At 40.2% G+C, this 22,688-nt stretch overlaps 1 protein-coding gene across 1 annotated transcript in view; it reads right to left on the minus strand.

Moving 5' to 3' along the window:
- TAGLN2 (transgelin 2) overlaps positions 1-22,688 on the minus strand; it is a 343,906-nt gene that overhangs the window by 64,782 nt on the left and 256,436 nt on the right. The gene's annotated exons all lie outside the window — the stretch shown is intronic.

A 22,688-nucleotide genomic window follows, 5' to 3' on the forward strand; every position in this document is an offset into this window, starting at 1 on the left:
GAGAGAGGCGGAAGACCTTTTTTGGAAGCAGCCTCCATGTGGAGGCAGAGAGAGAGACTAAGAGAATTGCTGGTGGCCGCTTTGAATTGCCCTGGACTTTTGAGACCTGCCCCCTGAGCTGCCAAGGACTGAGGAGACATGGCTGTTTTGCTGGTACTTTGTCTGTTTTGATGTTCTTTTGCCAGATTTGTCCACTGGTGAAAGACAGTCCTGTTGTTGAAGAAGTCCTGGAACCTGGCTTTTGGTTAAGAAGCCCTGAGACTGTCCTGCAGACAGAGAGTGAATACTGTCCACTGGTGAAGGACAGTGCTGTTGTTGCAGGGGTCTGGGAACCTTTCTGTTGGTTCAGAAGCCCTGAAGAAGGATTTTCTTGTTGTATGTTTACAGAAATCCTAGGAGAGGGTTTTGCTAATGTTTTCAGGGGTTCTAGGACTGTTCTACAGACAGAGGATGAATTAATGGAGGGACTGGCAATGTATCTTGTGGCCTTGCTAAGCCTTGTCTCCCCAGGAACTAAGATTGCTGAGAACTTGCCTCTTGTCAAGATGAAGAAAAGACCTCCATTTGAGTATTAAGTGCTGTGCTTAAACTTGATGTAACTCTGGGGTAGATTCAATTGTGATCCAGGGGTGGGGAACTTTTGACCTTTTTGTGTCCTATGGTTTGAGCAAATGAATGTACTTTACTTATGTTTGGAAACTAATCTCCATTTGAGAAGAGGGGCTTTGTGGTGGACTAAATGAAGGTATAGCCTAGGGGTGGAGAAGTATTTAGACCAGGGACTTTGTAATTGATTGAATAATTGGAAGGTCCTGGGGTGGGGTAGTCCTTGGAGATTATTTAATCACACTTAGTAAATGCTGTATTTGGAATGATGTCATGTTTTGATCTTCTCTGTTTTTGGTTTGTCACTGAATAAAATGGAGAGCACCTATGCTGGTATTCTGAACCTTGGGAAGTTGCCTTTCCTTGGCATTACATTACACCAACTTTTCTTAGTCACTGAGTATTATAGTTGTATCCAGTCAGCACAGAGAAGGAATTAGAAGAGGGCAACTTGAGGTAGATAGACCAATTAGAAGACCATGCAATAATCAAATTGAGAGGTGATAAGGCCTATACTTACATGGTGGCCCATTGGTGTTCTTAACCAATAGTAAGGAAACTTGGCTTTAGTCCTATCCATCAGAACTCTCAACCAATAGCTATGAAGTTTTCTTCAGGCCTCTCAATCAATGACTAAGGCTTAGCTCTTTCCCATCACCAGGCAACAACAGAAGATAGAAACTGGGGCTAAGACCAGATGTGCCCTTTGACCTATTCTCAGAACTCTTCTGTTTACAGCTTCTCCTCTTCTAAATACTTCTCTGAACTAAACTTTTAACTGCCTTCTCTAATGTATCCCTCTGAGTCTCTCTGCTCAGTATTTATAATTAGAAACCCATTTTGGCTTCTTAAAATTCATCATATCCCTTCCTCCTGGGCTCTACTTCCTCAAATGCAAAAAGGACCAAAGGATACCAGTAACGAAATTGTTTTAAGCTCACTCCAGAAGCCCCTATTCTATGCAGAATGGTAATGTCAGAAAAGTCCTGACAGATTATTGATATTTATTCCCAATCAGTAGCTGTACTCTGATCTCATTTTCTGACTCCTCCTTTTACCGTTGTCTTCCCCCATTAAAATAAACTCCTTGAAAGTAAGGATTGTCCCCCGCATTATATTGTTAAACTCCTTGAGGGTACGGACTATTCTCCCATTAGATTGTAAACTCCTTGAGGGTAAGGATTGTCTCCTACATTGGACTGTAAACCCCTTGAGGGTGTTCTCTCATTAGATTGTAAACTCTTTGAGGGTAATGACTATTTCCTTCATTAGATTGGAAACTCCTTGAGGGTAAGAATTGTCTCCCATTAGATTGTAAACTCTTTGAGCATAAGGATTGTTCTCTCATTAGATTGGAAACTCCTTGAGGATAAGGGACTGTCTCCTTCATTAGATTATAAGCTTCTTAAGGGCAAGAATTATCTTCCCCTATTAGACGGTAAGCTCCTTGAGAGGAAGGACTGTCTTTTTTGCATTTTATCACCAGTACTTAATACAGTGCCTAACACAGAGTAGGCATTTAATAAATACCTTCTCTATAATTTATGGTCTTAGAGTGAATTAACACCATAGCACTGAGATGCTGAAAGATTTTCTCAGGATCACATGCTCAATGTGTCAGATGAAGGACAAGGCCTGGTTTCAAGACCAGCTCTCTAGTCACTCCTCTGGAGTGTGTTCTCTGGTATACCACACTACTTCTCATTCACTGAAATTACTTCATTTAAATGTAAATAGTTACTAAGCAAGTTCAATCGGGTACATTGATTAACAGTATTTAGTTTTTAATTAAACATTAAATTTACTTTTTTAAAAAAGGTTTATAAGATGAAGGACAAAATAAGATACACTATAGTCTCTGAACCAGAACAAAGTTGGAGCCAGAGCGTGTAGCTAATTGATTAGAATAGTCTATGACCAGACTAATTGAACTGAAAACTCAGAGCATTTCCTGGCTGGGACATTCTGACTTCTTATGAAACTATCTCGAGTAGTAGTAAAGTATGTAGAGAGAAAGAATTCGTCAGGGGCACAGCTGGGAAAGAGAATAAGGGAAGTTAAACAAAATCTGGAGCTTTGTACACAAGAGAACATTGCACACAGTTACAGTCACATTGTATGATGACTAACTTTGATAGACTTAGTTCTTCTCAGCAATGCAAAGTTCTAAGACAGCTCCAAAAGGCTCATGATGGAAAATGCTCTCCACATCAGAGAAAGAACTCTGGAGTCTGAATGCAGATTGAACAAACTACCTGTTCTCTTTTGTTTTTTGTTCTGTTTTGTTTCTTCTTTCTCGTGGTTCATTTCATTGGTTATAATTCTCCTTTACAACATGACTAATGTGAAAATACGTTTAATATGAATGTATATGTAGAGTCTTTATCAGATTGCATGCCATCTTGGGGAGAGGGGGAGAAAATTTAAAACTCAAAAGCTTGTGGAACTGAATATTGTAAACTAAAAATAAATTAATGAAAACAAAAAACAAACAAAAAAACGAAGCCTAGAAGCTAGATAGATGACTCAGTGGATAGAGTGCTGGGTCTGGTGTCAGAAAGAACTGAGTTCAAATCTGTGCTCAGATATCTACTAGTTGTGTGACTTTGGGTCATTTAACCTCTGTTTGCCTTAATCCACTGGAGAAGGAAATAGCAAACCACTCTAGTATCTTTGCCAAGAAAACCCTATGGAAAATACGGTTCATAGAGTGTGACACAACTAAACAACAGCAACAGAACAGAAGCCTTTCTGATGTTTTTCCTACTCACTTAACCTTCTCAGGCTGAAAGAGATGATGGTAGCCCTTGTTCTAAGGTAACTTTTGTTCTCCTTTCCCAATCAACACCCACTCTCTACAGCAGGGACAGGGAACCTTGGGCCTCAAGGCCCCCATGCTCTAGAGGAATATGGATTGGAGACTGCCCTGGGATGTGCAATAGCTGTTGCTTGCCTGTTTCAAGCAGACAGTTCCTGCTCTGCAGTTCTGGACTATGGCATGTGTTTTTCCTTATGCTTTGTAAGATAACCCAAAATCCCTCAAGTTTGCTGAGCTTGGCCTTTCTTGAAATAGTTTGTCTCTACTCAAGTTACCTTCTTTCCTAAGCTTTCCACTCCTAAGTCTTGCTTCCTACCCTACCCAGGCCTTGGCCTTTGTCTAAAACTGTGTATCTCTGGACTCTTTCTGGTTGGAAATTTTCCCTTAGCTATACCAGTGGAGACAGTCAGATAACCCCAAGGCTAGAGCACTGGGCCAGGATTCAGAAAGACCTGAGCTCAGATCCAGCCTCAGACTTACTAGCTATGTGACCTTAGGCAAGTCACTTAACCTCTCTTTGCTTCAGTTTCTTCAACTGTAAGAAATGGGGATAATAAAAGCACCTACCTCCCAAAATTTTGAAGAGCAAATAAGATAATATGTGTAAAAAATGCTTAGCACAGTGACTGACACACAGTAGGTGTTAGTTCAAAAACTACCTTCCTGTGACATCAGAGGTGTGACAAACAGCTAGTCAGACTTGCCTGAGGGAGACCTCGCCCCTTACCACAAAGCCCCTAACCTTCATCTCTGTTGGGCAACAGCCTTGCTGTGTGGGCCAGTGAAGGAGGGTATGCCAGCCCCGAAGTGGAGAAGGCATGAGGTTTGGGTCTAAGCTGGATGCTAGGTTGGGAGGGAGCTCCCCCCATGACCCCTTCCTCATCCTCTAGTGGTCTAAAGATCCTCTGAAGTGAGGGTTTCCCATCCCTTCTTTCCCTTTTCCCTGCTGGTTAAGTCATAGATTATAGCCTACCCTTCAGGCAATAACAGCAATATCTCTGGTGAAAGTAATACAGACTTACCCTTCCTCCCATCTCTTGCCATTATCTCACCACTTACCTATGTCTGTGATTAAGCACCTTCCACTCTGTGAGTTAAAATGCATCCAATAAAAGCCTAGTGCTTTTTAGCCTCATTGGCTGCTTTGCTTCTTCTGGGGGAAAACCTTTACATTGCTTAAAAAAAAAATAAAAAGCAGGTTCAACAGACCAGTGCAATCTGAAATGTTCCTTATGGGGAAAGAAATAAGCATTTATGTAGCGCCTGCTATGTAATTGGTAGTGTACTGAGTGCTTTTCACAAATACTTCATCTTCACAATAACCATAGGCAGTAGGGACTATTGTTACCTCCATTTTTCAGTTCAAGGAAACTGAGGTAAACAGAGGGTTGACTGGCTTGCCCAAGGTTACTAGTAAGTGTCTGAGGTTGGATTTTAATCCAGATCTTCCTGACTCTAGGTCCAGTAGGGATGCTCCCCACTGAATTCTCAGCAGGGTTTCTTACTTACACCAAAAATCTGTCCTTGATCACTGACATTGTCAGTGTTCTTGAATGTACAATTTTGAAAGCATGAAGTTTCTATAAATAGAAGATGAATGTGGCTTCAAGCTTTGCAATCACCAAATGGGCTGATGACAAAGTCTGAGGGTGCAGGGGTTAGAGCTCTGGACTGGGTAGGAGTCAGACAGGTCTCAGACACTAATCTAGTAGTGTGACCCTGAGCAAGTCATGTCACCTCTTTTTGCCTCAGTTTCCTCACCTGTAAAATGGGGATAACAATAGCACCTCCCTCCCAGAGTCATTGTGAGGATCAAGGATCCAGGATCCAGTGTAAGGTGCTTTGCAAATCTCAAAGTGCTATTTGATTGTTAACTATTATTATTAGGAAAGTTAATTTTCTTCGGAAAGACATCAGGAAAATAAAGGTGCAGAAGAAAGCTATAGTTGCTAGAAGGGACCTCAAGAACGATCTAGTCTAAGCCTCACATTTTACAAATGAGGAAACCGAGGACCAAGGAGGTCAAGTGACTTGTCCAAGGTCATACAGTCAGCAAATGTTAGTAAAAGACCTGGAACTCAGGTCTTCTCTCCAGAGTCAGTGCCCTTTCTACTATACCACTAAATTTAGATATACTCCATATACCATACTCTCTATAGAGCATTCATTTTTAGCATCCAACCCATACCTGAACAGGAATTTTTTTCTATAGAAAACCATTCCAATTCATTTCAACTAACATTGTTTAAGCCTCTTGCTCTATGGGAGGTACAACATGCTAGACACTAGGGACTCAAAAGACATACTCACAGATAAATCCACAGACAAAATAACTTCCAAGGAGGACAGAGTACTAGCAGAAGGGATAATTAGGGAAGGACTGAGCTGAGCTTTGAGAGAAACTAGGGATATTAGGAAGTGCAGAACAGGAGAGAGTCATTCTCAGGATGGGAGAGTCTCTACACAGAGGCACAAGAGTCAGGAAATGGAAAGGTGTGCACAGGAAACAGCTAGCAAGCCAGCTGACAATTCCAGCCTGTATCCATCCATCTTTGTTTAAAGATCTCCAGTAACAGAGAGCTTGCTAGATAGATCTCAGGGCAGTGCAATTCGTTTTTGGACTGTCTTAACTGCTGAGAAGTTTGTCTTTAAATAAGAAAGTTGTTCAGGGATGCCTCCACCCACCGAATCAGTTGTGTGAGCTATCAGAGTATGGTCATGCTCATTGGTACCTTATTAAAAGAACAAAGACACCTCCTTAATTGGTTGCCAGTATTTGGGATACTGATTTCCAGTGACTGGAGCTGCCCCTAAGATGATTGGTTGTCTAGGGCTCAGGATGATAGACACATCAAAGGAACCATCTCTCTAGAAGACAGTTCGTGGATCACCCTTGTCCTTTTCTGCCTTTTCCCTATTTGGTGGACAGACCAGCAAATAGCAGAGTGAACCACATATTCTGCAGTGAGTGAGTTGGGAAAACTATGCACACACAGTCTCCTCCCACAAGGAGCTATTAATGGCTTTCTTGAGCAAAGGAAGCATTGGGAGGGTTGGCCTGATAGAAGTTTCAAGTTCAGTTCCTTCTGAGCAGAACTACTTTGCCTAAAGTATTTTGAATATCTAATTATGGCCCCCAGTGAGTCCTTTGTGAATATTCTGTATCTGTTTACCTGATCCTATGAGTTCTTTGGATCATTTGCATTTACTGTGGGATGAAGTAAAGGTTGTCCTACAGCCAATATGCATTTGTTGTACTGAGCTCTTTTATAGTAACTGGAGACCCATGTTTTAGGCACATTTGTGGAGTTCCATATACCAGCATATTTGAAAATGTTCTTAAAGTAAACTTGAAATGGGGACAAACCAAAGAGAAAAGGACCATTTGGGTGTGAATCCCCAATATGATTCATGTGAGCCCAGGAATTAGGGGGCCCTGTGTCCCCCTGTACTCACACTACTATGCAGTTGAAATCTTGCCACTTTGTGCAGCTCCTACACAATTAGCCTTCTTGGGCCAAATAGAGCAAGTCTAATCTCTCTTCCATGTGCCAATTCTTCAAGTATTTGAAGATAGGTGTCATGTAAGGTATCCTCCCTGACCCTTACCTAAGCTCATGTGGAGGGAACAAGGTTCAGCATGGATGAGATACATAGCAGGAGAGAGATTCATGAGCTATATATCACTTCTCTCTCAAATAATGAATGAACTATGCATAGAATCTCAGAGTTAGAAGGTACTTTAATTAGAATGTTCATTTCTAATCCACCCTTATATTCTATCTTGAGAGTCAAATCCCTTCTGGTGTTATTAAAGTTAATTAATGAGGCAGCCTTAAATTATCTTTTTTAATGGTCCAGGAGGACTGTAACTGTTCTTTCTTCATTCCCCTATAACTTCTCCCTCAAAGGCCCAAGTGGGGAGAGGGTAAAGTTATGTAATAGGATGTTGGTTTGTACCTCTGAAAACAAAAGGTTTCTTCCCCAGTAGAGGACTAAAACAACTAGCTGTTGGATGGGTATAATTTGCTTAAACTAATTTGTGTGGGAAGCTTAATTTATTCATATTATACTTCCCTTAATATTTCTCTCTCTGTCTCTCTCCTTCTCTCTCTCTACACACACACACACACACACACACACACACACACACACACACACACACAATCTCATTCAAAAAGGCTTTGACATGTAGTAGATTGGGAACCTGGAAAGTTATGTGAGCAGGTCTAAAGTTTCTGCCAAATCTGAACAGGTTTCTGTTACTGTCCAAGCTTCAAACTTTATACCTGAGATATCCTGTGTCTGCTGTTTAAGGACCATGAAGACTAGTTAAACTGCAACTGAAATTTGAAGTATATTAAGCACCTACTATGTGTTTGGCACTATGGAGGTCTGCTGGGTATATAAATGCATTCCTTTAGCTCTTGGCCTGCTACTTAGTGAATGTAGCCATAGAAATACCAGACCCTAGATGTAGACAAATAGATTATGCCTTAGAATTCACCAGTTTTGAGGTTTTTTTTCAATTTAGCATTGAGATTTGTGTGAGAAAGAAAAGCCAGAAGTGATTTTATTTCCTGTGTTGCAGGGTAGAAGGTAGAGGGCAGGGTTGAGTATAGTGCCCTCTTCCCTTCCCTTGGGTCACTGGGACTCAAAAGCTGCTATTGTAACACAGGGGGTAACTGGAACTGATAAGGAAGGAATGGATAAATCAATGAGAACTGAATGAGATGCTGGTGAGGTCTGAACTTATTGGGGCTTCTCAGGCCTCTGCTCCTTTTCATTGTCTGAAAGGGATTAGCTGAGAGGCTCCTTAATTCTCAGATGAACTATAGGATGCTCCTTCTTACCCCTACCTTCCTTTCTGCTCAGGTAAAGGGAGAAAGAGACAGAAGGAAGGACATAGGTCAGGGTTTACTTTGCTTATTTCCTAGCTGTATCCTCTTGCATTATTATATATGTTCATGTGTTTGATAAATGCTAAAACAGACTGATGCCTACATCTTGTTAGTGTGATTAATGGCACCATGGATAAAGATTTGGGAAGAGATTTTGACCCAAAAGAGATGGGAAATATTATTCCTGTTTTGAAAATGAACTGAAGGGAGCAGGAGGGAAAGAGGAAGGTGGACATGGATCCTATTTGGACTTCCCATAAGCAATAGGTGGCACTGGGCCTGGAGTCAGGAGTTCACATCTGGCCTTAGACACTTACTAGCTGTATAACCCTGGGCAAGTCATTTAACTCTATTTGCCTCAGTTTCCTTATCTGTAAAATGAGCTGGTGAAGGAAATGGCATATCACTCCACTGTCTTTGCCAAAAAAAAACCCCAAGTGGGGTCACAAAGAGCCAGCCACAACTAAAATGACTGAACAACAACATAAGCAACAGAGATGGTACCACAAACATATCCTCGACTGATGTAAGCTACCTATAAACAGGAAAGCATTTATTTTTTTTAAAAATATTTAATTTCTCCCCCAATTACACATAAAACAACTTTTTAATATTCATTTTAAAAAAATGTTGAGTTCCAAATTCTCCCCTTCCCTCTCTCCCTCTCCTGCCTCCTCATTGAGAAAGCAAGCAATTTTATATAGGTCATACACGTGCAGAATAGGAAAGCAGTTAAGCATAAACCATCCCTTATTTTTCTAGCTAGAACATAAAGAAAACTTTGAGACAAATAAGATCCCAGAAAGGAACTATGAGGTAGCTGGGGAACGTTAGAGACACCTATTTACATGAGAACTCAATAATACCACATGTCTGGGAACTCAATGGAACAAATCATCCTTGCATATGGACAGCTTTAATTTGTTTTCCACAAAGATTAAAAATGACGGGTTTTTGCTCTCCAGAAGTTATGGTTGGGGGAGGGGCAGGTATATTATATATAGTTAAGTAAAATACAAGTTATCACCCGTATAACTGATGTTATATTGCTTGCCTTCTCAGTGAGTGGGGGAGGGCTGGAGGGAATTTGGAACTCAAAATTTTTAAAAATTAATGTTAAAAAATAAAGTATTATTTTATTTAAAAATATAATAGAAGTTAGGGTATGAGGAGGGGAAAGAGATCGATCGAACAACCAACAAGCACTGATCCAAAGTAGTCTAGGAAAATTTGAGGGGGGGGACATTTGCAGCTGGTGGTAAGGGGTAGTGGTGATCAGAGGAGAGGTGATGACCAGGTGAAGCCTGGAAGAGAAGGATTTTCAAAGCCTCAGATGAGGAGATAATGAATTCTAAGCTGGGAGATCCTGCGAGTGCAGAGACTGGAGAAGGCACATCTCAAACTTAATCTGCCGAAAATAGAACTCATTATATTTTCTCCCAAATTCACCTTGCTTCTGAACTTCCCTATTCCTGTCAAGGGTATCACTATCCTCACAGTCACACAGGTCTGGTCATCTTCAACTCCTCACTCAATCTTCTCCAGAATACAATCAGTGGCTAAATCTTGTCATTTATTTCTCCAGGAAGATATATTCACATCCATCTCCTCTCTATTCACAGGGCCCTCATCACTACTTTCTAGCTTTCTAATTGGCTTCCTTACCTCAAGTCTCTCCCCTCCCCTCCACACAGATGCTAAAGTGATTTTCCGAAAGCCCACGCTTATGTCACTCCCCTACTCATCAATAATCAGTGGTTCCCTAGTACTTCCAGAATAAGATATAAACTCATCTAAATGGCACAGTGGATAGGGTGCCAAACCTGCAGTCAGGAAGACTCATCTTTCTGAGTTCAAATCTGGCCCCAAATACTTATTAGCCGTGGGACTCTGGGAAAGTCACTTAACCCTGCTTGCTTCAGTTTCCTCATCTGCAAAATGAGTTGGAGAAGGAAATGGTAAACAATTCCAGTATCTCTGCCAAGAAACACAACTGAGACAACAGAGCAACAATAAATTTGGCATTTAAAGCCCTTCATGACTTATCCTCCAGCTACCTTCCCAGCCTGATTACATAGTACTCCCCTTCCTGCACTCTCCAGTTCAGTCAAATTGGCCTCCTTATTGTTTCTCACATAAGACATTCCACATTCCATCTTCAGACATTCTAACAGGCTGTCTCCATGCCTGGAAGTGCTTTCACTCCTCTGAGAATCTCTAGCCTCTTTCTTTAAAAAAAAAATTAATTTATTTTTATTTTTCAACATTCACTTCCATAAGTTTTAAATTTTCTTCCCCTCCTTTCCTCCTCCCTCCCAAAGACAGCATGCAATATGATATGACTCTACACATACATCCCTATTAAACACATTTTCACATTAGTCATGTTGCATAGAAGAATTAAAAAGAATGGGAGAGACCATGAGAAAGAAAAAACAAAACAAAAAAGAAAATAGTCTGTTCTCTCTGTATTCCAGTTCCATAGTTCTTTCTCTGGATATGGATAGTGTTTACTATCTTGAGTCCTTTGGAATTGTTTTAGGTCCTTACATTGCTGAAAAGGGCTAAGTCTATCAAAATCAGTCATTGTACACTGTGGCTGTTTCTGTGAACAATGTTCTCCTGGTTCTGCTCACATCACTCAGCATCAGTTCATATAAGTCTTTCCAGGATTTTCTGAAGCCTGCCTGTTCATCATTTCTTATAACACAATAGCATTCCCTTAGATTTAGATACCACAACTTATTCAGCCAATCCTCAATTAATGGGCATACCCTCAACTTCCACTTGGCCACTGCATAAAGAACTATATATATTTTTGTACACGTGGGTCCTTTTCCCATTTTTATGATCTCTGGGATACAGCCCTAGAAGCAGTATTGCTAGGTCAAAGGGTCTCTAGCCTCTTTCAAAACTTAGCTCAAGTGGTACTTTCTACATGAAACCTTTCACATCCTCCCAGCTACTTGCGGCAATTGGTCAACCTCACTTCCTTGTTATCTATTTTGCATGCACTTATTTATGCATGTGTTGACTAGGCTAAAAAATCCTTGAGACAGAGACAATTTCATTTTTGTATTTGTATCACCAGTGCTAGCAAAGTTCCTAACACATATTAGGTGCCTATTAGGGGATTGTTGGTTGCCTGATTGAGTCATAAAATGGTCACAGTACTAGTTGCATGTTTTACTTTAGGATTATTGTGAGGAAAGTGAATTATAAATCTTATAAGTGCTACATAAATATGAAACTTTTAATTTAAGATAAGCCAATTTTAATAGTTAGCCCTCAAATTCTCAAATGAGATGCAAATGATTCCCAATGTACATTAGAGACAAGAAACAAATTTTAACTCCAAGCAACCTTCTTCTTCCTACCTAGGAAATTTCTGGGCTCCCTGCCATCATTTAGCATGTGTTCAGGCCACCCAAAATAACTTTAATTGCAGCCTAAGGAAAACATAATTAAGAAGGTAAAGCTATGGCTAAAACAAACCATACAATGCCTTCTAAAATCAACCATCAATGTTTTGGCTTATCCGATTTTATTTAAGTGGTACCATATCATTAGCAAAAATAATTGAGGCAAGATTATAATGACTAATAAAAATAGTGAAGCCCAATGTTATTACTATAGCATTTTTGCTTTCACAGTACAGCTATTCCTATAATTTCATTTTGTCCTCTGAAGATCTTTATGAAGGAGAAAGAGCTGGTTCTCCCCCTTTCTAAATAGGGTTATAATTCTTGACCAGTCAGGAAATAAGAAAGAGCAATGGATTGGGAGCCTAGAGGACCTGGGTTCTATTCAGGCAAATTATATAGCTGCTCTGGACCTCAGTGTGCTTATCTTTAAAACAGAGATGGAAATGGAATAATGTCTGAGGTTCTTTCCAGATCGAAAGTGATAATTATGAAAATCACAATAATCAGGCTTGTGTCTGCCATAGATACCTATTAAAAGGCCAGGACTTGGTGGGCAAGGAGAAAATAATGACCTTAGCTTTTATGTTTGCTCAGATTCTCTTGCACAGCAAATTCAAAATATTTCAATCTCCTAAAAGGCTGCAATGGATCAGACTCAGCTATCTTTCTCACTTATTTTCAGCTTCTCTTTGTCTACTGGCTGCTTTCCTACATTTCCCTCAAAAAACCCTCACTTGATCTGACCATCCCCATTAGGTATCATCTTATATCGTTCCTTCTTTTCATGACTAAACTCTTTAGGAGGAAGTCATATACAATCAACATCCCTACTTTCTTCCCTCTTACTCTCTTCCTTCACTCTATACTAGTCTGGTTTCTGACTTAACTGAAACTACTGCCTACAAAATTACCATTGATCTCTATTTGCCAAATCCAATAACTTTTTCTCAGTCTTGATGCTTCTTATGAGCCTGGACCAGGGTGGTGACTATGAATGGAAAGAAGGGACCAGATACTGATATTGTATGTAATGTACAATATGGCTATTGTGAAGTACAAATGCAAGACTTGGTGATAGGACACATGGAGTAAGGAAGAGTGAGGAATTAATGATGACCCCCAAGATTGTGAGTCTGGGTGACTGGGACAAATGTGGCACCCTCCAAAGTAATAGGGCAAGTGAAGAGGGGAGGGTTTAGAGAGAAAAAATAAGAGCTTCTATTTTGGACATATTGACTTTGAGATGTCCAAAAGACTATTTGTGATGTAGGGGTGGAATTTCAGAATACATATCGGAGTTGGATATATAGATGTGACAGTATTTGGCATAGAGATGATCATTGAATCAATGGGTGCTGATGAGATCTCCAAGATAGATAGTATAGTGGGAAAAAAAATGAACCCAGGATGGATCCTTGAAGATCAACCACAGTAAGCAGGCATGACCAAGATGATGATCCAGCAGAGGAGATGGAGGAGTAGTCAAACAGATAGGCGAAGAATGGGGAGAGAGCTATAAAAAAAAGCATAAAAAGTATCACAAAAGCATAAAATAAAAAGTATTCAGAACAGGGTGCTTAACAGTGTCAAAGGTTTCAGAAAGGTAAAAAAAAAAGATTAGATTCATTGATTAAGAGGTCACTAGTAATTTTGCAAAGAACAGTTTCAGTTGAATGATGCAGATGAAAATTGGAATAGAGAGTTTAGTAGACAGTGGAGAGAAAGTGGAGTACCCTAGTGTAGACAACTTTTTCAAGGGGTATAGATAAAACTGGAAGGAGGGACAAGGGGTGATAAGTAGTAGGGAGGGGAAGATCAAGTGAGGATTTTTTTTAAGGGTTTAGGAGACTTGAGTGTGTTTGGAGGCAACAGGGAAGGAACCAATAGAAAGGGAGAAATTGAATAAAGAGAAACTGGGGGTGATAGAGTGGGCAATCTGTTGGGGGGGAATGTTTCTTTGGCAAGGAAAAGGGCCACATCTTCATGTAAGATGGGAGGAAGGAGGAGATAGTGGAGGAATATATCTCAGTGGTATTAGGGTGGGCAGAAGAGGGAGCTCCTGATCAATGATCTCAATTTTTTTTGCGTGTGAAGGCAAGGTCCCCAGCCAAATGGGTGGAAGGAAAGGGTTCAGTGAAAGGCTAGAGAAGTAATAAAAATATTTGGAATAACTGAGGAGGCAGGGATCTATCGATGGCAGTTGGTCAGTAGCTAGAGGTAGTGGTTAAAGTTAGATTTGCCTGGCACATGCTACCTTCTGTTTTTACTTCTGAGTGCCTTGTTCCTTCAACCAGGCTAGATTACCTGTCCTGTAGGTGGCAGTTAGAGTGGGCATTTGGCAGGGGGGATAACTGACCCCTTTAAAATGACTTCTCTGAATGATGACTTCAGGGAATTCATTGAAAGCAGACAATCAATAAACATTTATTAAGTGCCTACTATATGCCAGACTAAATGATAGAGATACAAAAAGAGGTGAAAGATAGTGGTTGCCTTTAAGAAGCTCCGTGGTCTGGGCTGTGGGTGGGGGGAGGATGGGCATGGGAGGGGAAGTTGGAATGCTATCTTTCCTGGAGTCCTGAGGCTTACCTGACTGTTAGTGACAGTTGGTCAGCAGTTGATGGTGGTGAAGAGGGATGGCCCCTTCTTCAGGGACTGATTCCCTGTATGATGGCTGCAGAGACAGATCTAGAAACAGGGTAGGTGGTTTGGGGAGGCATTGCTATTCCCAGAACTTTTGGGCTCAGGGACTTGTTTTTTTTTTTTCCATTAAGATCTGAAGGGACATTGTGGTTGAGGTGGTAATAGTGGTATGTCACATGCTATCTCCTGTGCCCTGTAACTTGAATACCAGTATCAGGAATTTACATTTAATCATATAGACAATGGGGAGCCAGTGAAGGTTTTTAAGCAAGAGAGTAACATCAGATCTACAGATTAGGATTACTTTATACTTTAGAAACAAACGTCAGTCCTGCTATACACAGACATGATTTCCAAGTCTGTGATTTGTACAAGAACAGGACTAAAAACGAAACATACATCCATCTATCAGGAAGTATTTATTAAGCACCTACTATGTGCCATACATTGTGCTAAGTCCTAGGGGTACAAAGACAAAAGTGAGATAGTCCCTGATCTCAAAGGGCTTACATTCTAGGGGGATGCAACGTGTTTACAGATTATTGAAATCCATATTAAAACACCTAAATCAAATACATATAAAAACATATATGTTTATAGATATATGCATATGACATAAACTGTCAGGTTCATACAGTTTTCTGATGATAACCCAGAACAGTTCACTGGTGCTAAACAAAGTCAAAGAATTGCCATATATTTTAAGAAATGGTGCAAAATGGCTTAAAAATAAGCCAAATTCTTCTTATTGGGAGAATTCATAAAACAATCCATGCATCTTCATCACAGTCAATGTTGGCTCCACAGACCTGTGACATGAGGGGTTGTGGGATGAAGCCAGGATCCTGATGTACTGTGGTTTCTCAAATTCACAGAGTAGCTGAGGGCATTGCTTTGGAGTGTTCCTTGATCACTGCCACAACTCTGTTAATAGCAAGCACACTCCTTCTGATCTGTGTTTCTGTGTAATTTAAAACTTTTCTAATCCTCTAGAATCGAGTCCACATTCTTATCAGGAAGAGAAAACAGATGTTTTTGCCTGGTGATCAAACACCCTAGTATCAGCACTTCGGGGACATTTTCTTCAACCTCAACTCTGTCCTTTCAACAAGTCAGGTTCTCTCAAACCCTTCTTCTGTAAGCCCATTGAACTTCTGCCTTCAATTCTGTTGGTTCTGTACAGTGTAAATCAGCAGACACTTGTCAACCTAGGTAGGGTTATAGTGCTAAAGCCATTCTGGAGGTCTTTTATTGTATGGGAAAAACTCTGATTATGCCTCCTTGATGAGTGGAACATCCCTGTGGAGTAATTAAGTAGCAATTATCAGAGGTGATTTCATTAGATCAAAGGACTATAGATCTAAGACACATTCTTTGAACTAGAAAAGAGCCAAACTGAGGTCTGTACATCCAGACATAACAGAGTACAGACCAAAGACCTGGGAATGAACCTGGGTCCCAAGAGTAAAGTACTTTGGGGAACTCAGCCTCCCAAACCACCTGTCCCAGAGATGGCAGACATGGAGGTGTAGTAGCAAAGCCTCTATGTCCAAGAAATGGCAATAGATGGGGGTACAGGTGGCAGGAGTGGAGTGGCAATTGTTCTAGAACTCTTGGTTCTTAGGCAGGGATGCAAACTCTCCACCTGAGATGATAGCCATGGAGAAAAAAATCACTAGGGGAGTTCATATCTAGAGGTGGACCAAAGATCTAGCATATGACCCTGGAATTGGAGGCATAGCAATGGACTGAACCACAAGGTAGAGAAATTAAACTTGAGTTTTGCCATGATAACTTATTCAGTCAATGAATTCCAGTGGGTAGAGGGATGTCTCTCAACCTCAATTGTCTCCTTTTTGGTGGAAAAATCAGGTCTTAGAATAATACTATAAGACCAGGAGGCCTGTGTAGGTCCCTGGGGTATAAAGTGGGACTCACCAGGGATTGATTCTCTAGCAACACCAAGTTCAATTTCTTTTTTCCTAGGGGGGAGTCTAAGCCCTTAGGATAGTAGTATAATGCTGCAGGATTGTATAGGTCCCTGGGGAAAAGGTGAGACTCAACAGAAGAGGGGAAAGAGAAGTGTATTTGACCATGTACAGCCTACTGGTGAGTCCTTTATATTCTTTTTCATTTTCCATGAGGTGAAAAAAGGGCTGTGCTATTTCTGATATGCATTTTTACCTTGAATGCTTGCATAGGAAGTGAGGCCTCTCTCTCTCTGAAGAGATTGAGATATAAGGCTCCCAAGAACAACAACAAAACAAAAAATCTAAAGGTATACAACTTCTGAGAAGTAGACTCTCTAACAAATGAATACAGTCCGTGTAAAACTAAAGCTTAAGGTTCTGGGCAACAGTTTACAGGGGCTATTTTTTCCACATTGATACTGCAGAGGCCTCCAAGTAGTAAAAGATTAATTTATTCTGAAAAAAGTACTTCTTTGTTTTCCTATATTGTAAACCAGATGTCTTCTTTCCTACAGCTTCCTTTCTTGTCTTCCCTTCTTAATATTCTTATTGAATTTTTTTTTGAAGGTTTCTTCAGCTTGGTGTCCCAGAGGATTCAGCTTTCTGGAACCCATTTATCCCAATTTTTATTCCAATTCCTGTGTATAAGGAGTTTCATTTGTTTTTCCTTTATGGTGACCTAGACACACTTGACTTCACAAAAGAGAGAGAGGTACATGAAACCAAAAACTCCAGTTTACTCTCTTGGAATTCAGTCTGTGAGTCCTGTTTTCTCTTCTCACCTTTTCTGCCACTGCTACAGCCCCCACCCCACCTCAGTGACAGCCCCACATCCTAGGCTGGTTTTGCCAGACTCCAGCAATATTGTCTGAACCCTAAGAGACCTTTCTTGGCTATCAGCAGTCTTATGTCTAAAGTCTCTCTCCAGCCCAATTAGTCCCATACCAATTAACTTCCTTCATGGACTCACAGTAAATGCAAATAGGAATTGTTTCTGTTTTGTCCAGAAACCCTGAGGGTGCTCCCCTCTCAGTATGATTTTTTTTAAAACCTAGGTTAAAGAGGTCATTCTTTGCCTCATTTTTTACCTCGCCTTAATTGCTGATTGGGCTTTGCCTCAATCAAACTGAAACCTGCTGAGCACCTTAGCTTTTTTCAGCCAAGGTCTTCTACTGTATCTAGGGCCATCTTCAGTTGTCCTGAAGTGTATCTGGCCAGTGGACCCAAATGGTTCCAGAGGAGAAAGTGAGGCTGTGACTTTGCACAGTCCTCCCTCACTGAAATCCAATTCACTTGCATGTCATGACATCACCTCCCTGATGTCAAGGTCCTTTTTGAGAACAAAAGTCAAACAACAGCAACAAACAAACAGCAACAGCAATCACCTGTCTATCACACACTTTAGAACCCCAGTGGCATTTTTTTCAGGGCTTATTTACAACAGGAGAGAATATATAAATATATATATTCAGAAATAAGAGGGTAAAGGAAAGAGTAGGTTAGAAAGCCTGTGGCACCCTCCAGTCTGAGTCTGTGTCATTTTCTTGAGACATTTCCATAGGACATGATGTCCTTCTGGAATGGAATCTCCTAGAAGGAAAGGAATTGGGCTTTTTTTCACTGTGTTCTCAGCACCTAGTACAGAGTAGGTGCTTAATAAATGTTTGTTGAATTTAAGGGTGTAAAAAGTCACCTGATACTAGCTTTACAATCCTCTCTAGACTCGAGCATATAACTCTTTTGTGGCCATAGAAAAGGCCATATTTTTTAATATGAACACTATTCCATTCAGGTTTGAAAGTGGCATACCTAAGAGTCTGAGTCCACTCTATATATTCTGGGCTCTCAAGTTCAGTCTTGGAAAGCCCTCCCTCTTCATATCTGCCTCTTGGCTTCTCTGTCAGTTGGGCACTGGATTTTGTGCCATATATAAATTCTTCTCTTTTTATGATATTTTTAATTCTGTGGTTTTTAAGTACAGATATTATGAGGAAACTGATGAAGTTTGTAACTGCATAGTTCAGTGCCTGTCAGAGAGATTGCAGGAGCTGTAAGTGTGGCAGAAGCCAAGCATTTCAAGGATCATCAAGACCACAGTGAAATGGGATCAGTCATACCCAAGTACAAAGAAAAGTGTGGTCAAAAACAAAAAAATGACGAGAGCTGACAAAACTATTGCTGGAAACAGCTTTAATTAGCTCTCAAAAAAAAAAAAAACCCAAACCCAAACCAAGACAAAACCCACAAGCAAAGACTCTGAGAGGAACCCAGCAACTAGATGGCTTGTTACTGACGCTTCTACCTAAGGATGTAACATAACATAAGCTTTTTGAAGTTGCAAAAACATAACCTTGTATCATGCTGAATGCCATGAAAGGTCAAGAAATTTATCCGATGAATGGAAGGAAGGAAAAACAAGCATTTATTAAGTGCCCACTATGTGCCAGGTGCTTTAAATGCATTATTTCTTTTGATCCTCACCACAACCCTGAAAGGTAGGTGCTATTATACCTCTTTCACAGTTGAGGAAACTTAACTTTCTTTGGTTAAAAAAAAAAAATTGGCTGGCTAGGTGATTTGCCCAGGGTTCCACAGATTAGTGTCTAAGGTTAGATTTGATCTCAAGTCTTCCTGATTCCAGGCTCAATGCCTTATCTGCTATGTCGCTAGCTAGACATGCATTAGTGACCCAAGAACCTAAGTCCCATTGAAAACCTATGGGCCACAATCAAGGGTAGCCTTAAATGAATGGATTCATCATTAAAGGAAACCTTAGTGTGATAAAAGCTGACAAACCTTTAAATCCAGTGCTGAATCATGACAAATGAGTCAGGGCAACAAAAGAGGATGCTGCAGAGCAAAACTTTTTTTTAAAGATGTAAAAAGTAGTAGAGTTTGTCATACATCAGTGAATCTAGCTATTTTGCTTTGTCCCAGTTAATTTGCATGCTACTGTGCATTATATAAACAAATAAATATTAAGCTCCTACTATGTGCCAGACACCATGCTGAGAATTATCTCATCTGAGCCTCACAACAAGCTACAGACATTATTATGCCCACTTTTGAGATGAGCAAACTGAAGCCAAGACTAAGTGACTTACTCATAACCACACAGTAAAGGGAGCCTGTGTATTTTGTGCATTGTCCTCCTACCCCTTCAAACCAGTTCTTCTGCCTTGGGGCAGAGAGACAGTGACTAAGCCTGAGTTTGTCCATAGCTTTCTGAGAATAGGGCAGAAACTAGAGTTCCTGGACAATAGAGGCACATGACTAAAGTCACCATATGCTTGCTCAAGTGTCTCAAGAGAGAAGTTCATGGACGGTGTTCATGAACTCTAACCTCCTGTGGAGGGAATGGAAGAGATTTCAGTACCCTGGACCACCCAGAATCTAACCTTCCAGCCAGAGAAGAGATTCTCTAGGCAGTGCCAGCCTTGGGGGTTACTTCATGAATAATACCAAGTTTGAGAGTTCATGTATCAGACAGACCATCTAAGGAAAGATGACTGATTGCCCACACAGTTGGGGAACAGCATCCTGCCTGGAGAGGGAACACCACCCACACAACTTCTTCAACTAAAGGACTAAGGTCACATCATGAGGAAAGGGGCAAGAGATCTGGACCTTCCCCCTTCCACTATTACAGTCAGTTATTCAGACAACATCTGTCTAATGGGAAGGGATATTGGCAATGAACGGTTACCGCATCTAAGTGTCAGTTTCTTCAACTGCAAAATGGGGATTATACATAATAGCACCTACTTCCTAGGGTGGTTGTGAGAATCAAATGAGGTATTTGTAAAACATTTATCATAGTGCTGGCCACATAGGTAAATATTAATTAATAAATGCTCCATTAAGTATCTTTATATGCTAGGCACGGGAGAAACAAAGACAAAAGTAAAACAACAACAAAACTCTTGACCTCAAGGAGCTTACTGTCTAGTGTGGGGTTTTTAACCATTGTTTCTCTGTCACGGCCCCCTTTGGCATTCCAGAGAAACCTAAATAACCTTTCTCAGAATAATTTTGTTAAATAATTGAAGAAAATGCCAAATTTATGTTAGAAGTTAAAGAAAATACCTAATTTTTTTTTCCCATCCAAGTTCACATACCCCTAGAAAATTATCCATGGACCTCCTTGGTGGTCTGTAGGACCTCAAGTTAAAAAACCCTGATTTAGGGAGAGACTATACATATATAAATACAAAACATAAGAGATAAGAGGCAATTTAGAGGGAGGAAATGACATTAGTCATGGAATGATTAGGGAAAATCTCACGTAGAAGGTCAAGCTTGAGCTCAGCTTGGAAGGAAACCTGGTATTCTGAAAGATGGAAGAAATACATATAGGCACAAGGGATGATCAGTGCAAAGAGATGAAGGTAGGAGTGCTGTGGATGCGAATGAGCAAAAAGACCAATTTAGCTGAACCCTGACTGAACCTGGGGAAGTGAAATACTTCCATTTTCAGTTAAAGTGAAAATAGTAAGAAATAATTTCTTCCTCTAAAGAGATAGCTCAGTGGTACAGTGAATAGACTCCAGTGGCCTGGAGTCAGGAGTTTATTCAGCCATTTTTCAGTCATGTCCAACACTTAATGACCCCATTTGGGGTTTTCTTGGCAAAAATACTAAAGTGCTCTGCCATTTACTTCTCCAGCTCATTTTACAGATGAGGCAAATAGGTTAAGTGACTTGCCTAGAGTCACACAACCAGTAAGTGTTGAGGCCAGATTTGAACTCAGGAAGACAAGTCTACTCCAGGTCAGGCACTCTATCTATTATGCCACCTGAGTTCAAATACATCACCAAATGCTTACTAGCTGTGCGACCCTGGGAAAGTCATTTAACCTCTGTTTGCCTCAGTCTCCTCATCTGTGAAATAGCAATAATAATGGTACCTACCTTCAGGATTATTGTGAGGATAAAATGAAATATTTGTAAAATGCTTCAAAAATGTTAAATTGCTCTATAAGTACAAGTTCTTATAATGTTTTCCAGACTCCTGGGGAAAATCCTATGAATAGGTGGGTAGAGAACAAAAAGGTTTTTCTTAGGGAATTGGATTAAGGATGCTAACCAATAAAGAATAACTTTTCTTTATACCATTGCTCCCCTACCACTAAATTAATTGATACTAGAATTCAGCCAACTGAAGTACCTTCTCTTCCATTGAAATGGAGGTATCCTTGCCACATCCTATTCAGTAAAGATTCTCAGTATCATCTCCCATTGGGTCCTCAAGGGGAATGGTCCAAGAAGAAATGTGATGGTGACTTGCAACGATTCTAGAATATAAACCCAAACTGCATTTTTACTTATTGTGATCTTTTCCTTGTTCAAGATTCCTATAAATGTTATCTGAAATCCTTGGGCATAGAGTAATGCTAGAAAGCATGGGAGACTAGGGCAGTTTGGACATCTCTCTTTCCAAACTAGAAATGTTTAGATATTAGATTAATATTAAATTATTTTTTTTTGCAAAGCTGAGCCTAAATTCAGGGTACTGTAATTATTTTTTCTTTGTTATTTAAAGTTTGCACTGTTATTTAAAGTTATTTAAAGAGAATTACTATAATGCCTAAGCCTAGTAAAAAGCCAGCATGGACAACTTCTCTTTGAAAGATTTCTGTGGCCAACTAAATAGAAATAAAAGGACCTTTTAAACCTTTATAGAAAGTTTTTCACTGTGGAACTGTCCCTAGTCTTGCCTCCAGCCTATGATTAGGGTCATAGAATTTGACCATTTGAGAAAAAGGTTGAGTCTGTCAGCTACAGTAAAGAGTTATTTGTACATGTCTGTTCTGATTAACATGAGCATATCTGTTTACTTCCATGTTGATGGCCACCTTATATATTGTGTATAGTAAGCCTTATATTATGCCAGTATAAATCCTTTATTTAGCAGATTTAAATCACCTCTCTACTCTGGAACTAAGCCAATTTCATCCACAACTGACCACCTAGTTAGAAAAAGGACTGTGTTGTGTCTCTGCTATTGAGGGCGATTGTGCTTAATCCCATGATCCTAGGTGACAGGTAAGCTATCCTTACCCTCTTTTTAGTGTTGGGCAGCAGTTTATCTGGGTCCAGTGGTCCTTTCTGTAAGCTTAACTGCTCTTGGATCCTCTGGAAATTCCATCAACCCCAATGCACTCTGTCAAAGGAACTCCACGCTGGCAAAACAAACAAAAAAAGTAGCAAGGTTGGCATTTTTCACTCTTGTGGTTCCTTTTCATATCTATTCCTCAGTTCTATGTTTAAAACATAAAGGTCTAAAGAGTGACTGATCTTAAAATCAGTAGAGCCTCCAGAGAAAA

Source organism: Petaurus breviceps, unplaced genomic scaffold, assembly GCF_028583685.1.
Source record: "Petaurus breviceps papuanus isolate PSGF00001 unplaced genomic scaffold, PetGlider_PUasm1.0 90510, whole genome shotgun sequence".
In the NCBI taxonomy this organism is placed as follows: Eukaryota; Metazoa; Chordata; class Mammalia; order Diprotodontia; family Petauridae; genus Petaurus; species Petaurus breviceps.